Source organism: Macaca nemestrina, chromosome 5 (assembly GCF_043159975.1).
Source record: "Macaca nemestrina isolate mMacNem1 chromosome 5, mMacNem.hap1, whole genome shotgun sequence".
Classification (NCBI taxonomy): domain Eukaryota; kingdom Metazoa; phylum Chordata; class Mammalia; order Primates; family Cercopithecidae; genus Macaca; species Macaca nemestrina.
The window spans coordinates 179,470,110-179,492,416 of record NC_092129.1 but is presented as its reverse complement, the minus strand read 5'-3'; the positions used below and the strand labels follow the sequence as shown (position 1 = coordinate 179,492,416).

At 43.6% G+C, this 22,307-nt stretch overlaps 1 protein-coding gene across 2 annotated transcripts in view; it reads left to right on the top strand.

Moving 5' to 3' along the window:
* Positions 1-22,307, top strand: part of LOC105487350 (chromodomain Y like) — a 243,940-nt gene that overhangs the window by 28,140 nt on the left and 193,493 nt on the right. For both annotated transcript variants that reach the window (XM_071097692.1, XM_011750801.3), the window contains one exon: positions 900-982. The gene's annotated coding sequence lies outside the window, so the exon portion shown is untranslated. The remainder of the gene's footprint in view (positions 1-899; positions 983-22,307) is intronic.

Below are 22,307 nucleotides of genomic sequence, written 5' to 3'. Positions count from 1 at the left end.
CTTTCTTTTTTTTTTTTTCTTGAAACAGAGTCTCACTCTGTTGCCCAGGTTGGAGTGCAATGGCACAATCTCATCTCACTGCAACCTCCGCCTCCTGGGTTCAAGCCATTCTCCTGCCTCAGCTACCCAAGTAGCTGGGATTACAGGTGATGGCTAATTTTTGTATTTTTAGTAGAGATGGGGTTTCACCATGTTGGCCAGACTGGTCTCGAACTCCTGACCTCAGGTGATCCATCTGTCTCAGCCTCCCAAAGTGCTGGGATTATAGGCATGAGCCACCACGCCCAGTCCTCTCTCTGCTGTTTCTGACTCCTCTGGCGTTGTGGGGAAGAGAGGGGAAAGGACTAGGGGAAAGGTGCTTTTATGTAAGTCATGCAGCTGTCCTGATAGTCAAGCTCTCTCTGGGAAGGTCCCCTTGTGTGGGCTCAAGAGACCTCCAGGGCACTGTTGTCTGATGCATACTGGGTCACCTCAGAGTCCCACTCCTAGGCTCCTGCCATCCCCATCACAGCCTGGGGGATGTGAGGCAGGGGTCTCCGCACCAGCCAGCCACCTTGGGCGGGGCACAGGTCAGACGGCCTGAGTCACTGTCTGCTGCATTCACTTGGCCCACAGCACATCCTTCCACTCCACATTCCAAATGGAGAGAGTGTTGCTGCTCTCTCTGTCCGCTTTCTCTTCATCCCACTGGGACGGGCTGCTCCAGCAAGACTTTTGCATTCAGAATTCTCTAGATGAAAAGGAGAGACCAGTTTCTATGTTCAGCCAGACTCCTAATTCAGTGAGGGGGAAGGGGAGGGCACAGGGATGGGAAGTTGGGGGATGGGGATGGAGGGAAGATGGGGATGGGAAAGAGGATGGGTCCACCTCTCTCAAACTTTCTCATTATTCTGTGCCAGTGTCAGCACCAGGATGGGCCTTCAGACCCCAGCATCTCCGCGAGCAGTGAGCAAAGCGGGGCACAGCAGCTTCCCACTTACAGGTAGGTCTTGGTTTCTCCCAGTGGCAAGCTTGGAGTCCTTCATCTGGCAAGGAAGAGCCGGTAGGGGAATCGCCCCACACCACACTCTCCCTTTACATCTTTCCTGTGCGTGGCTCCCTTTGGAGGTATGGTAAAGCTGTGGACTCCTTAGAATGATGTTTTTGGCCGGGCATGGTGGCTCACGTCTGTAATCCCAGCACTTTGGGAGGCCGAGGCGGGTGGATCACCTGAAGTCTGGAGTTCGAGACCAGCCTGACCAACATGGAGAAACCCCATCTCTACTAAACATACAAAATTAGCCGGGGGTGTGGTGGCGTATGCCTGTAATCCCAGCTACTCAGGAGGCTGAGGCGGGAAAATCACTTGAACCTGGGAGGTAGAGGTTGCAGCGAGCTGAGATCGCTCCATTGCACTCCAGCATGGGCCACAAGAGTGAAACTCCATCTCGAAAAAAAAAAGTTGTACATATTTAATGTATAAGTGCACCCCCATGAAACTATCACCACAGTCTATGTTATAAACATATCCATCATCTCCAAAAGGTTCCCCCTGCCCTCTGTATTTATGTGCACATGATAGAGAGAGGGGCGGGGATGAGAGCACTTAACAGTTAAGATCTACCCTCCTGGTAAATGTATGCAAGTTCTGTTAACTACAGGCAGCATGCTCTCCAGTAGCTCTTTAGAACTCATTCATCTTGTATAAGGGAAATATTGTACCCTTTGACCAACACCTCCTGTTTCCGGCTCCCCTAGCCCCTGGCAACCATCATTCCACTCTGCGCTTCTATGCGTTTGACTATTTTACATTCTTCAAGTAAGTGAAATGATGTAGTGGTTGTCCTTCTGCTTCTGACTTCTTTCACTTAGATGATGTTTTATTAAAACATGATATGACAAGGTCTAACAGTGATTTCTAACTAGTGATGAGTATAAAGGTATTTTGCTATATATGCAACAGCTGTATGTAATATGAAAACAGGTGTGCTTTCTACTAGAGACTAAGTTACGGTTGTTGCTAGTACTACTGTAGTTTGTTGCCTACATTCATCATTGGGGGAAGTGCAACATTTCAGCTAGAGGATAGTGAAAATAAGGATGGAATAGTTTTCTCTTTCATGTTCACAACGTGCTAAGGACGGATAAAGAACCCATGCCCTAGACTGAGTACTGCCTGCTGGAGGGAATCCTCCCACAGCCTTCCTGGCCTCTGCTCATACAGGTCAGGAGGGTGCAGGGGACATGGCTGCAGGGCCGGTTTGGTGGCCTCTTGGTGAGGTTTGCAGAATCACCTAGCAACTCCCCTAGGAGTGGAGAGATGTTAAAGCCAATCCTACTGAGCTTTGGGACAAGCAGCTCTGAAATGACAGAACGAGTTCCCTAAATGGTCTGTTACTGTGACTCCTGTTTATGTTTGATGTTCACGAAATATTCTGGAATTGATACCCAAGAAAATGCTAACAGTGATGACCTCTGGGGAGTAGAGATGGAAATTGAGAGGAAAAGAAGGGAATTTCTTTTCATGTGAAACTCCTTTGTACTGTCTTTAAAAATAATAATAAACATCTTGTTTATATGATGAAAAACAAGTTGTAAAGACAACTGTGAAAGTTTTTCTGAAGGAAACCATACGTGACTTTAACTGATTTGAGGCAAGTAGAAGCTTTCTAAGTATAAAAGTAATAAAAGGAATGATAGGGGAAATTGATAGATTTGATTACACACACACACACACACACACACAAAGATGCAAAACACAACAATGTCACAGACCAAAAATAAAAAACTTAAGACAAATTTGGAACAAAAATTAAACAAAAGGGGCTGGGCGCAGTGGCTCACGCCTGTAATCGCAGTATTTTGGGAGGCCAAGGTGAATCACCTGAGGTCAGGAGTTTGAGACCAGCCTGGCCAACATGGTGAAACCCTGTCTCTACTGAAAATTCAAAATTAGCATGGTGGTGCATGCCTGAAATCCCAGATACTCAGGAGGTTGAGGCAGGAGGATCCCCTGAAACTGGGAGGTAGAGGTTGCAGTGAGCCGAGATCATGTTGTATTCCAACCTGGGCAACAACAGCGAAACTCCGTCTTAAAAAAAAAAAAAAAAATAGCCAGGTGCCTCAGCCTCCCAAGTAGGTGGGACTGCAGGCACACACCACCATGCCTGGCTAATTTTTGTATTTTTTGTAGAGAGAGGGTTTCTCCATGTTGGCCATGATGGTCTCGATCTCTTGACCTTATGGTCCGCCTGCCGTGGCATCCCAAAGTGCTGGGATTATAGGTGTGAGCCATTGCACCCAGCTGGAAATGGTTTCTTAAATAAGACCCCAAATGGACAAATGTTTGAAAACATAAATTGAATTACATGAAAGTTGAAAACGTCAACACAATAACAGACATCTTAGAAAAAATTTAAAAAGACAAAAGCCTAAAGGAAAGTGTTTACAACAAGAAAAACAAAGCATTAATATACAAAACATGCTAAAATTATTTTAAATAAACTTTAAAGAAAATACAATAAAAAATGAGTAAATGATACATATGATAATTCACAGAAGAAACAGATATAGTCAACAAATACAGGCTGGGCTCTATGGCTCCCTGCACTTTGGGAGGCTGAGGCAAATGGGTCACTTGAGGCCAGGAGTTGGAGACCAGCCTGGCCAACATGGTGAACCCCACCTCTACTAAAAATACAATAAATTAGCCAGGCATGGTGGTGCACACCTGTAATCCCAACTACTAGGGAGGCTAAGGCACAAGAATCATTTGAACCTGGGAGGCAGAGGTTGCAGTGAGCCAAGATTGCACCACTGCACTCCAGCGTGGGTGACCGAGTAAGACTCTGTCTCAAAAAAGTAATAATAAGTAAAAATAAAAATAAAACAAATGCAGGAAAAGTTGTACAGCTTTACCACAAACATGTAAACGCAAATAAATCCACATTTCACTCCCACAAATCATTTCACTCTCCCATACGATTAGAAAAACTTTAGAATTTTGATAAAACCAAGTGTTAGAGAGGATCATGGGAAACCAAAGATTCTCATGCACTATTAGGGGGAAGGCAAACTGATTCAATCACTTTGGAGAACAATTTGGCATTATCCAGCAAAGTAGAAAATGAGTACAACCTCTGACCCAATTCTGCTTCTGAAGAAACACTTGTACATGTGTGCAAAGAGACAAATAAAGATGTTTACTGCAGCAATGCTTTATAGCAGAGATTAGCTGGAACTAGCTCAAATGTCTGTGTGTAGAAGAATGGATAAATAAACTACAATGGAACAATATGCGCAGTAAAACAAAGGAACCAGGTTTATACATAGCAACATTGAGGAATTATTGAAAATAGTGTTGTGGCCTGGCACAGTGGCTCACGCCTGTAATCCCAGCATTTTGAAAGGACAAGGCAGGCGGATCACCTGAGGTCGGGAGTTCGAGACCAGCCTGACAATATGGAGAAACCGCATCTCTACTAAAAACACAAAATTAGCCGGGTGTGCTGGCACATGCCTGTAATCCCAGCTACTTGGGAGGCTGAGGCAGGAGAATCGCTTGAACCCGTGAGGCGGAGGTTGCAGTGAGCCGAGATAGCGCCATTGCGCTCCAGCCTGGGCAACAAGAGCAAAACTCTGTCTCAAAAATAAATAAATAAATAAATAAATAAATAAATAAATAAATAAATATAAAATAAAATAAAAACAATGTTAAGGCCAGGCACAGTGGCTCACTCCTGTAATCCCAGCACTTTGGGAGGCTGAGGTAGGTGAATGACCTGAGGTCAGGAGTTCAAGACCAGCCTGGCTAACATGGCGAAACCCCATTTCTACTAAAAACACAAAAAATTAGCCAGGCATGGTGGCAGGCACCTGTAATCCCAGCTACTCGGGAGGCTGAGACAGAAGAATCACTTGAACCTGGGAGGCAGAGGTTGCAGTGAGCCAAGATTGCACCATTGCACTCCAGCCTGGGTGACAAGAGTGAAACTCTGTCTCAAAAAAAAAAGTTGAATTAAAAAAAATGCTGCAGTTTTATACAGTATACCACTTAATATTCTTAAATACCCAAAGCAACATTAAATATTTATAGATATATTTCTACCTAGTAAAAGCATAAAAAGGTGATTGAGGCCGGGCATGGTGGCTCATGCCTGTAATCCCAGCACTTTGGGAGGAGAGGCAGGCAGATCACCTGAGGTCAGGAGTTCGAGACCAGCCTGACCAACATGGAGAAACCCCATCTCTACTAAAAAACACAAAATTTGCTGGCAATGGTGGCACATGCCTATAATCCCAGCTACTTGGGAGGCTGAGACAGGAGAATCGCTAGAACCCACGAGGCAGAGGTTGTGGTGAACAGAAATCACGCCATTGCACTCCAGCCTGGGCAATAAGAGTGAAACTCTGTTTCAAAAAAAAGAAAAGAAAAGAAAAGAAAAAGGTGATTGATACACACTAAATTTCTGATGGAAAGGAAATTGGGAAGGAAACAGGAGAAGTGTTATTGTACTTTTCTATACTTTAAAAAAACTTTTCCAAAAAAAGCAGTACATGTGAAATTACGAAGGAGAGTGTCTGACTTTTATTATGTACTTACTAAATTATAGCTATTCTTGAAGTTATCTATCAAGAACAGGTGCTAAAATGTACTTGGGTCCTATGTCCCAACTACACCAACTGGTGGCTTCTCCTCATTCCACACATGTGCTAACAGCAGGCTCTGCGTATCACACAACAACATGGTACGAGCCTTGAGCCTCATGTTAAGCCAGCGCTTCTCAACCTAGGGACAATTTTCACCGCCAGGGGACACTTGGCAATGTCTGGAGGCATTTTAGTTGTCACAGCTGGGGCAGAGGGCATTGCTACTAGAATGTAGAGTGTCGAAGCCAGGGAAGCTGCTGACCATCCTGTGACTCCCAGGCAACCCCCATCACAAAGAATCATCTGGTCCAAATGTCAATAGTGCTGAGGCTGAGAAACCTAATGTAAGCTCATAGAAAATAACATAAATAACCGTTGCATTGAATCTAATGTACTAAATTTAACTATTTTTTCTGATGAGTCCTTTTTATAAATTATCAGACAAGTGAAGCCACATCTTCTTTCTAATCTTTCTTTCTAATATTGGAAACTGACTAGACCAGAGAGTGTGGGTGATAGAGCTGCTTCTGCCAAAACCATGACCTCTGGTTTCTCTTCTCCGTATCCACAGCAGGCAGAATGGCATCTGTTGGAAAGGGCATATACTCTATAATCTTTTTTTTTTTTTTTAGATGGAGTCTCGCTCTGTCACCTAGGTTGGAGTACAGTGGTGCGATCTCGGCTTGCTGCAACCTCCACCTCCCAGGTTCAAGCGATTCTCCTCCCTCAGCCTCCCTAGTAGCTGGGATTACAGGCATGCACCACCATGCCTGGCTGATTTTTGTATTTTTAGTAGAAACAGGGTTTCACCATGTTGGCCAGGCTGGTCTCTAACTCCTGACCTCCAGTGAGCCACCTGCCTCAGCCTCCCAAAGTGCTGGGATCATCCATGTGAGCCACCGCACCTGGCCTCTATAATCATTTTAATTGGGCAAGATATTATGGAATTTTTTTTTCAATCATGAAAATTAATCAGGCTTGCATTCTATCTAATTCAGTCTAACCCTGGCTATTTCTAAAGCTAAAGGAAGCACAACACAGGTATTTCTTTTCAACCTCCCAGGAAATAGTTCAACGGATCCATGGACCAGATGTCAAACCCACACCATTAAATCACCTTCTCCATAGTCTTAAAGTTCAATTGGCCACGTCATGCATGGAGAGTCTACCAATCATGGTTACATTCAGCTTCATAGCAGAAAACTGCAAAAGACAAAGGCTTATACAAGATTAAATTTCATTTCTCTCTCAGTTAAAAGAAATCTAGAGATAAGCAGTCCAGAGCTGCTTTGGTAGCTCCATGACATCATCATGCTCCATAGCATTCTCTGTGCCCCTCATCCTCATAGTTCCAGATGCCGGCTGAAGCTCCGCCAGAACATCCCTGTTTCTAAGTTCAAATCAGCAGGAAGGAGGAGGGAAGGGCATGCCTCTACTCTTTTAAGAGCCCTTCCAGGCAGTTCCTTGCAACCCAACTACCTTTATCTCATTGGCCAGAATTTAATTACCTGACCATACCTAATGGTCAAGGAGGCAGGGAAATACAGATTTCTAGCTGGGCAGCAATGTGCCTGGGTAAAAATCAGGATTTCTTTGCTAAAGGAGAAGCAAAGGGTGGGTTTTGGAAGGCAGCTAGTAGTTGATGCCGTAGACTGCTCCCCTGGCATGCAGTGGTGCAATCTTGGCTCACTGCAACCTCTGCCTCCTGGGCTTAAATGACCCTCCCACCTCAGTCTCCCAAGTAGCTGGGACTACAGGCACACGCCACCACACCTGGCTAATTAAAAAAATTTTTTTTGTTTTTTATTTTTTGTAGAGACGGGGTTTCACTCATGAATACTCGTGAAGGAGTTTCACTCATGAATACTCTTCTGCCCGTGTAGACCCAGGCATTTCCCATCCAGTTAGTGCATCTCAAAGTCCAGAATCTCTAAGTGATGTGCTCTATCACGTCTGCATGTGCCTCCTCATGGTCTGGTAATTTGCAAAGCAAAAAAGGTTATCTGCATTTACATGCAATATAATTGCTGGCATAGGAGCAGAATAAGCAGACACACAGAAAAACTCACATTAGAAAAGTGGGGAAAGGCTGGATGTGGTGGCTCATGCCTGTAACCCCAACACTTTGGGATTACTCAGATCACTTGAGCCCAGGAATTCAAGACCAGCTTGGGCAACATAGTGAAACCCCGTCTCTACAAAAAATAAAAAACAAAAAATATTTTTTTAATTAGCCAGTTGTGGTGGCATGCGCCTATAATCCCAGCTACCTGGGAGACTGAACTGGGAGGGTCACTTAAGCCCAGGAGGCAGAGGTTGCAGTGAGCCAAGATTGCACCACTGCAGTTCCAGCCTAGGTGACAAAGACCCTGGCTCAAAAAAAAAAGGAGGAAAGAGAAATATTGCAGGTATTTGTCCATAGCAATGATCAAATCCTGCTGGATAGGAAAGGCAAGGACTTCCTTTGCTGGCAGAGAAGGTCATTCCTTGATTGAACTGCTGCCTTGGGGGAACTCTCTTGTCCATTGCCTGCATGGTCTCTGGCTTTGCCTTCTCGGGGGTTCTTCCTTGTCCGTTTTCCTCCATGGCTATATCTGAGATCCCTGGGCACTGGAGATAGGATCAGCTTGAAGCTGCATGGTTTCCACAGCGAACTTCTTGCTGGTGCAGGTGCAGGTTCCCAGGAATTCTTTTTTTTTTTTTTTTGAGACGGAGTCTCGCTCTGTCGCCCAGGCTGGAGTGCAGTGGCCGGATCTCAGCTCACTGCAAGCTCCGCCTCCCGGGTTTACGCCATTCTCCTGCCTCAGCCTCCCGAGTAGCTGGGACTACAGGCGCCCGCCACCGCGCTCGGCTAGTTTTTTGTATTTTTTAGTAGAGACGGGGTTTCATCGTGTTAGCCAGGATGGTCTCGATCTCCTGACCTCGTGATCCGCCCGTCTCGGCCTCCCAAAGTACTGGGATTGCAGGCTTGAGCCACCGCGCCTGGCCAGGAATTCTTTTCAGAGTTGACTAATCAGAAGTTTTTGCAGACCAAGCTTGAGGTTTCTGTCCAAACATAGTAAGTTTCCATCCAATATCTTTGCTTCGAGTCAATTCTGAGTGTGGGTTACTACAGCCTAACACTGTGTCCAGAAACACTTCTCATGCCCAAAGGCTCTGATCTTTTATTTAGAGCTCTTTATGCTCTGCCCAATCTTTCCCTCTCCAATTGGCCTGGCTGCCTTGAGACCATTTGAAAGAAGAAAGAAGTTGGGTGAGATGGGAACACCCTTAATGCAATTTTTGTGTCTGGGCTTGTTTCCATTGTCTGGCAATGAACCTAAGAAGATGCTCAGAAAGTGCCTGGGGCCACAGCCTTATCTCCTGCCAAGGCTGGATGGGCTTGCACTCACTAGAAGTTGTATTTTTCATCCTACGAGACTCCCAGTTACAGGACTCACAGCCGAGTTTAGATTACAGGCAGAGTCTAATCTTTACAAAGCCATGTTTCCTTCCATCTCTGTTGGCAGGCAGAATAGCTCCAGATGAGTTTATATCTTTATCACAGTTCCTAGCTAAAAGCCACAAGATGCAATCAATACAAACCAAAATTTTATACTTCTTACCCTTTCCCCCAGCTACATCTTTGGTTTGCATGTTGCTTGCTTTATATTATTCAGGAAATGACAATTTTTATCAAATGTTTTGCTACAGCATAACAAGGGTCACTAATTTTCCAGCTGATAATATCTGCTCATCATTGCTCCATATCTGATCTTCTCCACTAACCCAATGACACAATTGGATTTTATTATATATATCATCCAACTCGTGGGTGTTGAATTTTATGTTGATTAGGATAAGGTTTAGTTGCATAAAACAGGAAAATGCAAAATACTAGGTGTTGAAACATAATACAAGGTGGTAACCCCACAGATGTGGCTTGTCAGATGTGGCTTGTCAGATGTGTAGTATGATAAGAAACACACATTTGCTGATTAATTATAACTGTTCCTAGTAATAATTATAATAGTTCCTACTAATGACTTGTACCTGAGCGTATATGACTTAGATAAAAAACCTACAGATGAGTGTGATAAAAGCTCCTTTTCCTATGTAGCTTGTGAGACTTTTCTCAAGTTGGAACAGAATTTAAGATGTTGTTTCTCATACTGCCCAAGGTAATTTATAGATTCAATGCCATCCCCATCAAGCTACCAATGACTTTCTTCACAGAATTGGAAAAAAAACTGCTTTAAAGTTCATATGGGACCAAAAAAGAGCCCACATTGCCAAGAAAATCCTAGGCCAAAAGAACAAAGCTGGAGGCATCACACTACCTGACTTCAAACTATACTACAAGGCTACAGTAACCAAAACAGCATGGTACTGGTACCAAAACAGAGATATAGATCAATGGAACAGAACAGAGCCCTCAGAAATAATATCACACATCTACAACCATCTGATCTTTGACAAACCTGACAAAAACAAGAAATGGGGAAAGGATTCCCTATTTAATAAATGGTGCTGGGAAAACTGGCTAGCCGTATATAGAAAGCTGAAACTGGATCCCTTCCTTACACCTTATACAAAAATTAATTCAAGATGGATTAAAGACTTACATGTTAGACCTAAAACCATAAAAACCGTAGAAGAAAACCTTGGCAATACCATTCAGGACATAGGCATGGGCAAGGACTTCATGTCTAAAACACCAAAAGCAATGGCAACAAAAGCCAAAATTGACAAATGAAATTTAATTAAACTAAAGAGCTTCTGCACAGCAAAAGAAACTACCATCAGAGTGAACAGGCAACCTACAGAATGGGAGAAAATTTTTGCAATCATCTGACAAAAGGCTAATATCCAGAATCTACAAAGAACTCAAACAAATTTACAAGAAAAAAAACAAACAACCCCATCAAAAATTGGGCAAAGGATATGAACAGACACTTCTCAAAAGAAGACATTTATGCAGCCAACAGACACATGAAAAAATGCTCATCATCACTGGCCATCAGAGAAATGCAAATCAAAACCACAATAAGATACCATCTCACACCAGTTAGAATGGCAGTCATTAAAAAGTCAGGAAACAACAGGTGCTGGAGAGGATGTGGAGAAATAGGAACACTTTTGCACTATTGGTGGGACTGTAAACTAGTTCAACCATTGTGGAAGACAGTATGACAATTCCTCAAGGATCTAAAACTAGAAATACCATTTGACCCAGCCATCCCAAGGAGTATAAATCATGCTGCTATAAAGACATATGCACACATATGTTTATTGTGGTACTATTCACAATAGCAAGCTTGGAACCAACCCAAATGTCCATCAATGATAGACTGGATTAAGAAAATGTGGCACATATACACCATGGAATACTATGCAGCCATAAAAAAGGATGAGTTAATGTCCTTTGTAGGGACATGGATGCAGCTGGAAACCATTATTCTCAGCAAACTATCGCAAGGGGATACCATCATTCTCAGCAAATTATAGGAAGGGGAACATCACACACCAAGGTCTATCATGGGGTGGGGGAAGTGGGGAGGGATAGCGTTAGGAGATATACCTAAGGTAAATGATGAGTTAATGGGTACAGCACACCAACATAGCACATGTATACACATGTAACAAACCTTAACGGTGTGCATATGTACCCTAGAACTTAAAGTATAATAAAAAATTAATAATAATAAAAAAGAAAATGTGGCACATATACACCATGGAATACTATGCAACCATAAAAAATGATGAGTTCATGTTCTTTGCAGGGACATGGATGAAGCTGGAAACCATCATTTTCAACAAACTATCACAAGGACAGAAAACCAAACACTGCATGTTCTCACTCATAGGTGGGAGTTGAACAATGAGAACACACGGACACAGGGCAGGGAACATGACACAACAGGGCTTGTCAGGGGGTGGGGGGGCTGGGGGGAGGGATAGCATTAGAAGAAATGCACAATGTAAACGACAAGTTGATGAGTGCAACAAACCAACAGGGCACGTGTATAACTATGTTACGAACCTGCATGTTGTACACATGTACCCTAGAACTTAAAGTATAATAAAAAAAAAAGAAAAAGGAAAAAAAAGATGTTGTTTCTCATAAGGAGAAATCCGAAGATTTTATGATAATGTCGACTAATTCCTGACCCAGAAGTCTGCAGAGGCTGGTGAGGGAGGGGTGGGGAGCCGAATCACTACTGAGCAGGACAAAGGTCAGATGGGAGTTGGGAAGGACAGCATGGAGGGAAGCCATCGTGGGGGCCCATCAGTCCAGAATCTGACTATAAAATTGCTAAATAGCTCAGGCACGAAGTCTCACACTGCAATCCCAGCACTCTGGGAGGCTGAGGTGGGAGGATTGCTTGAGGCCAGGAGTTTAAGGCCAGCCTAGACAGCATGGTAAAACCCTGTCTCTACAAAAAATTTTTAAAATAGCCAGGGGTGTGGTGCTGCACGCCTGTAGTCCTAGCTACTCAGCAGGCTGAGGCAGGAGGATTGCTTGAGCCCAGGAGTTCAAGGCTGCAGTGGGCTATGATTGAACCCACTGCACTTCAGCCTAAACAACAGAGCAAGACCCTGTCTCAAAAAAAAAAAAAAAATTGTCAAATTATGAGACAAAGAGAAAGAAAAATGCATGTTGACATCAAAGAGAAGTCCAGAGTCTTACTGCCACCGATTACTAAAAGAACCGATATTTCTTGTCACTATGTGCCAGGCAGTGTACTAAATTCTTTACACACCTTTACTAATCTCTGAAAACCTTATGAGGTAGATACTACTATGATCTTCATTTTACAGATAAGGAAACCGAGGCTAAAAGAGGTTAAGTTTTCCAAGGTCATAGCAGATGGCAGAGCCAAGACTTGAACTCAGGTCTCTCAGAGAGCAATGCTAATCTCTTAACTTCTATGGTAAACTGTTTGTAAAGTAGATTTGAGCTTATTGTTTTGTTTTGTTTTTTTCCCAAAGGAATGACTCTCAACTGTGTTAACTATTCAACACTAGCCCATCATTCATCACCTGTGTAATCAGTCTGGCATAATTATGAGAGAAGACATCTCAGACATATATTTCTTTTCTTTTTAGAGACAGGCCCCTAGCTCTGTTGCCCAGGCTGGAGTGCAGTGGCATGATTATAGCTCACTGCTGCCTCAGTCTCCAACTCCTAGGCTCAAGCAATCCTCCTGCCTCAGCCTCCCAAGTAGCTAGGACTACAGGCAGGTGCCACTATACCTGGCTAATTTTATTTGTTGTAGAAGAGGTCTCACTATATTGCTCAGGCTGGTCTTGAATTACTGGCCTCAAGCAATCCTCCAGGCTCAGCCTCCCAAAGTGCCAGGATGACAGGCCTGAGCCACCTCGCCTGGTCTACCCCAGCCATACTTTACTAATTTGTATTTATAAGCCACATGTCATGGTCTCTATGAATAAAAAGGGGGAAAGGAAGAGGTTGGCACTTAGGAAAATGAGAAAATAGACCAAGTATGATTTGAAGACCTCTTACTCCTCTCTTAGAAAACCCCCCTCTTTCCCTCTCTCCTTTCTTTCATCAAACACCTAGTGTTGGCCGGGTTCGGTGGCTCACGCCTGTAATCTCAGCACTTTGGGAGGCTGAGGTGGGCAGATCACTTGAGGTCAGGAGTTCAAGACCAGCCTGGCCAACATAGTGAAACCCCATCTCTACTAAAATTAAACAAACAAAAAAAGAAGTTAAATAACACTGAGTGCCCACACTGGTCAGGTAAAACACTGAGGAGTAGAAGCGTCACCAGGGTCAAAGCCAGCTCTGCACTTGCAGAACAGGGCATCCAGTGCTGTCGGTTAAGCTCAGGTGTTGTGCCTGCAATGAGAGGCAGCTGGTCTCATGGGGAAATGAGGGTAGAAATCCTTTTGATGATGCCCAAGCTGAGGCCTGGGAGGATAAATAGAAACTGGCCAAGTGTGGGCAAGCAGGGGGGGCAATCCCAGTAGTGGAGACAACAGTGCAAAAGCCCAGAGCAAGAGAAACATATGTTCAGGGAAATGGTGGTGGTCACCAGAATGTGAGAACCATGGGTAGGGAAGTGACAGGAATCAGCCTGAAGATGCCCGGCATGCTGCACTCACCAGTATGGACTTCATCCTAGCAAGATAAATGTTAGATACAAACGGGACCTCCAATTTGTGCTTTAGAAGGTTCATTCTAGCTGGCCGGCCATGGTGGCTCACCCCTGTAATCCCAGCACTTTAGGAGGCTGAAGCAGGCAGATCGCGAGGTCAGGAGTTCTAGACCAGTCTGACCAACATGGTGAAACCCTGTCTCTACTAAAAGTACAAAAACTAGCCAGGCGTGGTGGTGCACACCTGTAATCCCAGCTACTCAGGAGGCTGAGACAGGAGAATCACTTGAACCCAGGAGGTGGAGGTTGCAATGAGCCAAGATCACACCACTGCACTCCAGCCTGGGTGACAGAGCAGACTCTGTCTCAAAAAAAAAAAAAAAAAAAAAAAAAAAGGTTTAGTCTAGCTGCAGGGTAGAGAATGGTTTGAAAGATGACTGCAATGAAGGAAATCAATGAGTCTATCAAGGTAATGGAGTGCTGAAATGGTGAGAGCCAGACCTAGGGCACAACAACAGGAATAGACAGTAATGGAGAGACTGGAATGCTGCTGAGGAGGTGGAGGGACCAGAGCTTGATGCATGCTTAAGCCTGGTGGGTGAGAGAGGAGGCTGGGTCAGGCCCAACATCCAGGTACCTAGCTTGGACAATTAGGTTGGTGAGTGGGTCTAAAAAAACAGGGAGGAGAGAAGCAGGTTTGGAAACAGGTTCAAATCAAATAGAACTCACAGGAATCCAGAGTTCACAGGACAGATATGGCCTGGAGAAGAAGCTGTGAAGTCACTGGCATAGACTAATGGGAGCCAGGGGAAGGATGAAATTTTCCCGGAAGAGGACTGTTGGCCTCCTGCCCTACACCCCACATAGGACACACTGGCCAGGTCTTCTCGCTGTGCCGGCCCCTCATCCCGTCTACTCTTGGGGGTCTTGCTCCATGCTCAGTTGCCCCAATCCCCATCCTAAATTAGTTCTGTGTCCCTTTCTCTCAGGGTCTCTCCTAGCTACTCTGGTGAATGATTTAATGTTAAAAATTCATCAGCATTGGTCAGGCAAAGTGGCTTGCGTCTATAATCCCAGCACTTTGGGAGGTCGAGGTGGGCGGATCATGAGGTCAAGAGTTCAAGTTCAAGACCAACCTGGCCAACATGGTGAAACCCTGTCTCTACTGAAAATCCAAAAATTAGCCGGGAGTGGTGGCGGGCACCTGTAATCCCAGCTACTTATGAGATTGAGGCAGGAGAATTGCTTGTACCTGGGAGTCAGAGGTTGCAGTGAGCAGAGATTGCACCACTGCACCCCAGCCTGGGTGACAGAGCATGACTTCATCTCAAAAAAAAAAATTAATAGACATTAATGTATTATTACCCAAAACATTTCTGAATTTTAATAGAAGAGAATCAATAGGATTTGAATTCATAGAAGAGCTCAGAGCTTTTCCTTTCTTTTATTTATTTATGTATTTGTGATAGGTGGTTATTACTGAGGCGACCTGGCCCTCATGTCCCACTCCTGCCACTAGAACTCTCATTTCCCCAACCGTGTATTTTCCAAAAGTTGAATATTTCCTTTGCTTTTCATGCACAGGTATAAATTGCTCCCCAGGTCCTGATCCTTTTTACCTTAGAGAGCCTGTACCAGCACTTAGTGCATTTATTTATCTTTGTAATGGACAACTGCAATTGTGGCTACTTTAGCACAGGACACAGACAAAAGAGAACTAGAACTGTTTCTCACCAGTGCAAGGCCCTCGAGTCAGAAACATCTGCCAGTGGGTGGCAAAGAAGAAACAACTGTGTAGTCAAATGCCAGTACCCCAGGGAAGCTTTCCCACAGGAATCATTAGGGACTTCTTCACCATGTTCCCATGGCAGTATGGCATTTGTCACACTGCACCAAAATTCTTCTGTTTTCAAGTCTGTCTTTCCTTCTATGTTGTAAATTACAAGAAGAGAAATGCCGTACCTTCTCCATCTTTGTACTGCCTGTCCCTGTGCCTTAACACAATGCTGTAGATAGTAGGTGTTTAATAAATATCTACTGGGTGAATGAATCTGCAGAGATATATACCATTCACAGGGCATGTCGGGGAGCGTCTGGACACACCAAGTCACACTGGCAGGTTTTCCAGGAAATACAAGATTCTTATTGCTACGTTGACCTCTTGCTTCTTGACCTTTGCATGTGCTGTGCCCGTGATTTGAAGCACATCTCTCTTCATTCCTAATTATGTAACAGCTACTTAGTCTTCTTAAAATTAATAAATATAAAGGCTGGGCCACAGTGGCTCATGCACTTTGGGAGGCCAAAGCTGGAAGACTGCTTGAGGCCAGGAGTTTAAGACCAGCCTGGGAAACACAGAGTTTTTTTCTAGGTAAAAAGCATCATTTTTCACCTGGAAAAAAACATGAAGAATACATACTAATAACACAGGCTATGTGGCAAATGTCTAACTGGGGGAGCTTGAGAAAGAGAATTCTGAGGGAAGAAAAACAGAAAGTGATAACAAGACTTGGAATAGGAGCACAACAGGAGTATGATGGCATTGGGAGATTCCAGGGAAGTTCGGGAAGCCAAGAGGATGAATGGACATGGGGGTAGGGGTAGGAGCGTGGGAGTTATGGGGACCAGCATAGGAAGACTTACATGGTTGGGTGGAGAGACTGATGGCAAAGACACACACACAAATAAAACAACTTTTAGTAAAAGAAAATATAAAGAAAAGAAATCTTGGCAAACTATAAAACTAAAGATGGAAGAGGGAGAGGTAAAAAAGGAAAATGTGCAAAAAGCCAAGAAATATCTTAGCTTATAATTACTCGTCTCTAAAGGCTTCTACGAAATTATTCCCTCTGCTATTCAAAGCTTTCCTAAAATTCTGCTCTTCCTAGAAGTCTTTAGCAGCAGAGAAGAAAACATCTTACCTCCTATAATAGAACAGTGAGACTGTAAGGGATCTTAGCAATCACCAAGCTCCTTCGTTTCACAAAGAGGATGGAAGTTACTCCCCTGTAGACATACTGTTAGATCATCTCGGAGCCTGAGCCAAAGTCACAGTCTGTGTATTTCTAGAATAGTGTTTATTCCAACAGGTAATTGTTTTCTACTCCCATTTTCCCAAACAAATGACCTTCTCAAAAACTGGGGGGAAAAAGTCTGTTTTTTAAAGTAAGTCAATAAACATTTCATTGTGAAGGACTAAGCAATAGGCCTGGGAGGCAAGAACTGGTTTTTGTACTTCTAGCACCTAGCCCAGAGCCTGGCACAAAAGTAGTTTTCAATAGGGTTTTGTTGGATGGATGGATGGATGGATGGATATGTGATGGATGGATGGATATGTGATGGATGGATGGATGAATGGATATGTGATGGATAGATGGATGGATGAATGGATATATGATGCATGGATGGATGGATAGATGGATGGAAGGATGGATGAATGAATGGAAGGGTGGATGGATAAATGTGTTCTATTTAGGGCTGCCACCACTCTTCAGATAGTTATTTAATAGACTGTTTAAATGTTTTCTGACTTTAAGAGGTATTTGATCTAACTTGCTTCTGCATATGGGACAATGATCCCAGGTTGTTTTAAGGAAATCTTGGTAAATGATCTAATTAATAAATGAGATGTTTTTGAATAAGTTATAATCTCATCAGAAACCTAAGACATGGATATAAGCAGAAATGATTAGCAATACAGGAAAACAGTGTGTTAAGCGCCAGATGACTATTCTTGCAGATAAGCTGTAGGTAGAGCGATCTAAGTTGTTTTCTAAACTGGGTCCCCTTTGAGAGTGAAAGAGGGTGTTATTAATACACCAATCCAATGGGAACAAACAGGGCTGTATGGTCCAAGCTGGAAGTTCAGATGAGAGGGCAGGTTTCCCATGTACTGAGGAGGTTTCTTGAACTTTGCCTGTGCTGTGCCCATAATTTGGAGCACATCTCTCTCCATTCCTACTTAGGTAAGAGCTACTTAGTCTTAAAATTAATAACTATAAAGGCCAAGCATGGTGGGTCACCCCTGTAATCCCAGCACTTTGGGAGGCTGAGGCTGGAAGACTGCTTGAGGCCAGGAGTTTAAGACAAGTCTGGGCAACAGAGCAAGACTCTGTCCTTACAAAACATTTATTTTATTTTATTTTATTTTATTTCATTTTATTCGTTATTATTATTTTTTTGAGATGGAGTCTTGCTCTGTTGCCCAGGCTGGAGTTCAATGGCATGATCTTGGCTCACTGCAACCTCCACCTCCCAGGTTCAAGAGATTCTCCTGCCTCAGCCACCCACGTAGCTGGGACTACAGGTATGCACCATCACACCTGGCTAATTTTTGTATTTTTAGAAGAGATGGGGTTTCACCATGTTGGCCAGGCTGGTCTCAAACTCCTGACCTCAGGTGATCCATCCACCTCAGCCTCCCAAAGTGCTGGGATTATAAGCATGAGCCACCGCTCCTGGCCATAAAATGGTTTTTAATTAGCTGGGCGTGGTGGCACATGTAGGTGGTCTCAGCTACTCAGGAGGCTGGAGCCAGAGGACTGCTGGAGCCTAGGAGTTCAAGGCTGTAGTGAGCTAGGATTGTGCCACTGCACAACAGCAACAATCAAATTAATATGTGTGATGTATGAAAAATAAGTTGGTGACGTGTGTACGAATGATAAAGTCTAGAAAAAAAAGATTCTGTACCTACTGTAAGTATATAAATAGGAGTTTGTTATCTCATTTAAAAAAAAAATCACACGTGTCTTTCTAGAGGTTTAAATTTCAGATACTTGGTTTTGAGCAAAATACTCTTTTCTTTTCTTTCTTTCTTTTTTTGAGACGGAGTCTCGCTCTGTCGCCCAGGTTGGAGTGTAGTGGCGGGATATCAACTCACTGCAAGCTCCACCTCCCGGGTTCACGCCATTCTCCTGCCTCAGCCTCCATAGTAGCTGGGACCACAGGCGCCCACCACCACGCCCGGCTCATTTTTTGTATATCTTTCAGTAGAGACGGGGTTTCACTGGGTTAGCCAGGATGGTCTTGATCTCCTGACTTTGTGATCCGCCCACCTTGGCCTCCCAAAGTACTGGGATTACAGGCATGAGCCACCGTGCCCGGCCAAAATACTCTTTTTAATGGTTTAATGAGAGTAGCCTAGAGTTTATCTTTAAATGGTGGAAATGTTGGTAATTATAGGGTAGGTTTATACACTCGCTATACACACTGTGGTCTCTGGAGTCACAGCATCAGCAGCACTTGGGAATCCGTTAGAAATGCGGATTTTCAGGCCTCACCCCCGACCTATGGAGTCAAATTTTACCTTTCAGTGAGGTGCCCAGATGGTTTGCAGGCACATTAAAGTTCAAGAAGTATTGGTCTGTACAACCTTCATTCTTTCAGAAGCATGAAATGTATTTATGCATTTAAATATACCTTTCCTACTTTGCTCTTCTTCTCCTTTGTAAAATGTATTGATAGTATGCTTCCTTTTGCTTTTAAGCCGTTTGTCTAGAACTTTAATGACAATAATGAAGACGGCTGTTGTTTACAAAGAAAACAGTAAGAATAGGATGAACACCCTAGTTTCCCATAATGCACTCCCCATTCAGAGGTAACGATGGACAAAGACTCAAAGGCACGTGATAAGCTGCTCCATTTTGGCACGAACCAGTTTTTAACTGTAATCAATCCATTTCATTTTTAAAACTTCTCCCGGGAGAAGAAAAAAGTGATAGAACAAGAAAGCATACTTAGAAATGCAAACTATTCAAGGAAATCTTGACTTTCCATCCTCATAAATACTGAACAAAAGGCTTTATCTTTCCCAAGTTGAAGGAATATTAACATGCTATGGGGGTGTCTTTCCTGCGACTGTTTTGCTGGCTCTGGGCCCGGCGTGAATTTGGTAGTACTGGGCAAGGCCACAGCTGCATGCCGGCCTGCATTGCATCTCTATTTTTGCAGGCATTAAATAGCTTCTCCCATCTCCAACATGTGTTGCTGCACATGTGACCTGATGAATCAATCCCCTGTACAATGAAGCAAGAATAATTAGTCTGGGGCAATTAGCACAGGGACGGCGGGTCTTCCTAGCAGACTGTTGCCCACGTTCATGTTCGCAGCACATCCCAGGTGGGTGCTCCTGAGAAATCCGCGAATGCCCCATTACCATCCTCAGGGCTGGTCATTGCAAGGATAGAGATCCGCTGCAGCTTCTGGGCAGCCGTTCCCTTCCTTCCCAAGATGAATGCTGTGAAGGGCGATGAGGGGGTTGTGAGTGCCTCCAAATAAAGGTCTTTTATAACTCTTTAAAGCTGTAAGTCATTCAGTCATGGTTTCTTTCGCCTACTGGCTTGACAACTTAAAAAATTTACATTTCTGAACTTGTACTTTAACAGGCTTTCATCATAACTTCAGGAAAGAAGAATTAGAATGGAGAAGATTTAGGTGCACAGATGGGGTCGAAATCAGGATAATATTGACTAAGCACCCTCCTGGGGCCCTCCTAACACAAACGATTACCCTGCCTCCTAGGATTTTATAGTTCAGATAGAATAGGTGAGCACTAAAACAATCATCTCTGTTATCCCGAAAGGCCAAAGAGGCAAAGTAGTTCCTAGTGAAAATCATGGAATATTAGCCCTCAAAGATATTTTAAAGCCCACCCCTCCTTTTTTGGTGATTGTCTACGAAATGAGGATCTTACAGATCCTGCCTCATCACATGGCGGTGAGGACCAAATTAGACACCCTGGGAGCTTGCAATTGAAAACTCTTTCATGTCTGCAAACCAAAATAATGTGCGTGTGTAGATAGGTAGGTAGGTAGGTAGATAGATGCAATTTTTTTCTTTTTTAAGACAGCATCTCACTCTGTCAGCCAGGCTGGAGTGCAGCAGTGTGATCTTGGCTCACTGCAGCCTCAACCTCCTGGGCTCAAGCAATCCTCCCTCCTCAGCCTCCTGAGTAGCTGGGACCACAGGTGTGCATCACCATGCCCGGCTAATTTTTTTTATATTTCTGGTAGAGACGGGGTTTTGCCATGTTAGCAATCTGCCCGCCTCTACCTCCAAAAGTGCTGGGATTGCAAGCGTGAGCCACTGTGCCTGGCCTAATATGTGTATTTTTAATGATCTTTATTATTTTAAGCTGTAAAAATAGACTCAAAGGAGTCAAGTGGTAACAAGACAGGAGCTCCCTCAGCGGTGCTCACCCACCTGCATGCTGAAATGTATTAGGTAGTTTCACTAAGGAAACTTGGTTCTTCCTCTTGGGCTGTCAGTGCTAAAGATGTGTAATAATACAGAATGCCTGCACTCTGGGCTATGACCAGAGAATGTAATAATACAGAATGCCTGCACTCTGGGCTATCACTAGAGAATACAACTTTGAACTCCCTGCTGTTCAATCCCTTAGCAAAATACTGATTTTCGAGAAGTAATGTTTGTGAAGAATCGCCTGAAGGTTATGCAAATTCTCCACTCTGCTGGATATCCTAAAATTTACCTATGGATCAAACCTGATTGTCAGGGCACTGTGTATTTGGATCCTGGGTATTTGCCTCCTGGTAGTACTAACTTGACTGAACTGTGCTTACATGAAGGATATCAGACCCAACTCTAAGAAATGCATTATTATATTCAACACAAGGATTTTATGGAGAGCCCGATCTGATAGATTGCCAGATTACTCTTTATGAGGACTCACAGGATAAATTTCCTTGGGGCTGCAGCTTCAGGAGAAACTTGGCTTCTACTGAACAACTTTTTAATCTTATGGTGAAAGCATCAGCCTCCTCCCTCTTTGCTCTGGCCACTGGGAAACTTGGGGTCAAATTTATTTATCAAATGGATTACATTGTTCTGTAACAATCTTGGCTTTAATGTTCTTATCCCTTTTTTCCCTTTGGCAACTTGTTTTATCTATGTAGTTGCCTACCTTTTGTAAGTCGACTTGTTTTTTATAATTAACTGTCCCTAGCTACTTGGGAGGCTGAGGTGGGAGGATCATTTGAGCCCAGCAGTTTGAAGCTGCGGTGAGCTATGATTGCCTCACTGCAAACTACAGTCTGGGCAATAGAGCGAGACCCTGTCTCTTAAGAAAAAAAAAAAAAATCAGTTGTGATTACTTCATAAATTTCAATTGAATTGAGTCCCTGACATCATTTTCCAGTGAAGCCTTGAATCAGTCTTTAAGCCAACTATTTCCAGCAGCTGGACCTTGGAGATGACACTCAGCTATGATTTTTCAGAGGCATATGTTAAGTCATGAATGCAAACCACTCACATTTTCAAGTCCATGTGGTTGGCAGATTTTCATTTCAGAAGACACATTTAGCCTTTTAAGATCTCTTAAATTTATGAACAGACATTGAGGGGTAAATAGGTACTTGATCTTTGACACATAGTTCTTGGACTCACCAACAAGCAAAACAGTAAAATCTCAGTTATTTGGGTTTTGTGACAATTTGGACAAAGAGTGGTTGAAGTTTACTCTTTGCTCTCTGAGTATATTAAACAAATGAGTATAAATTATAAGAAGGAGTATCTGGATATTAAAGAGCTATTTCCCAGCAGCTTTTATTCTTATTTGCA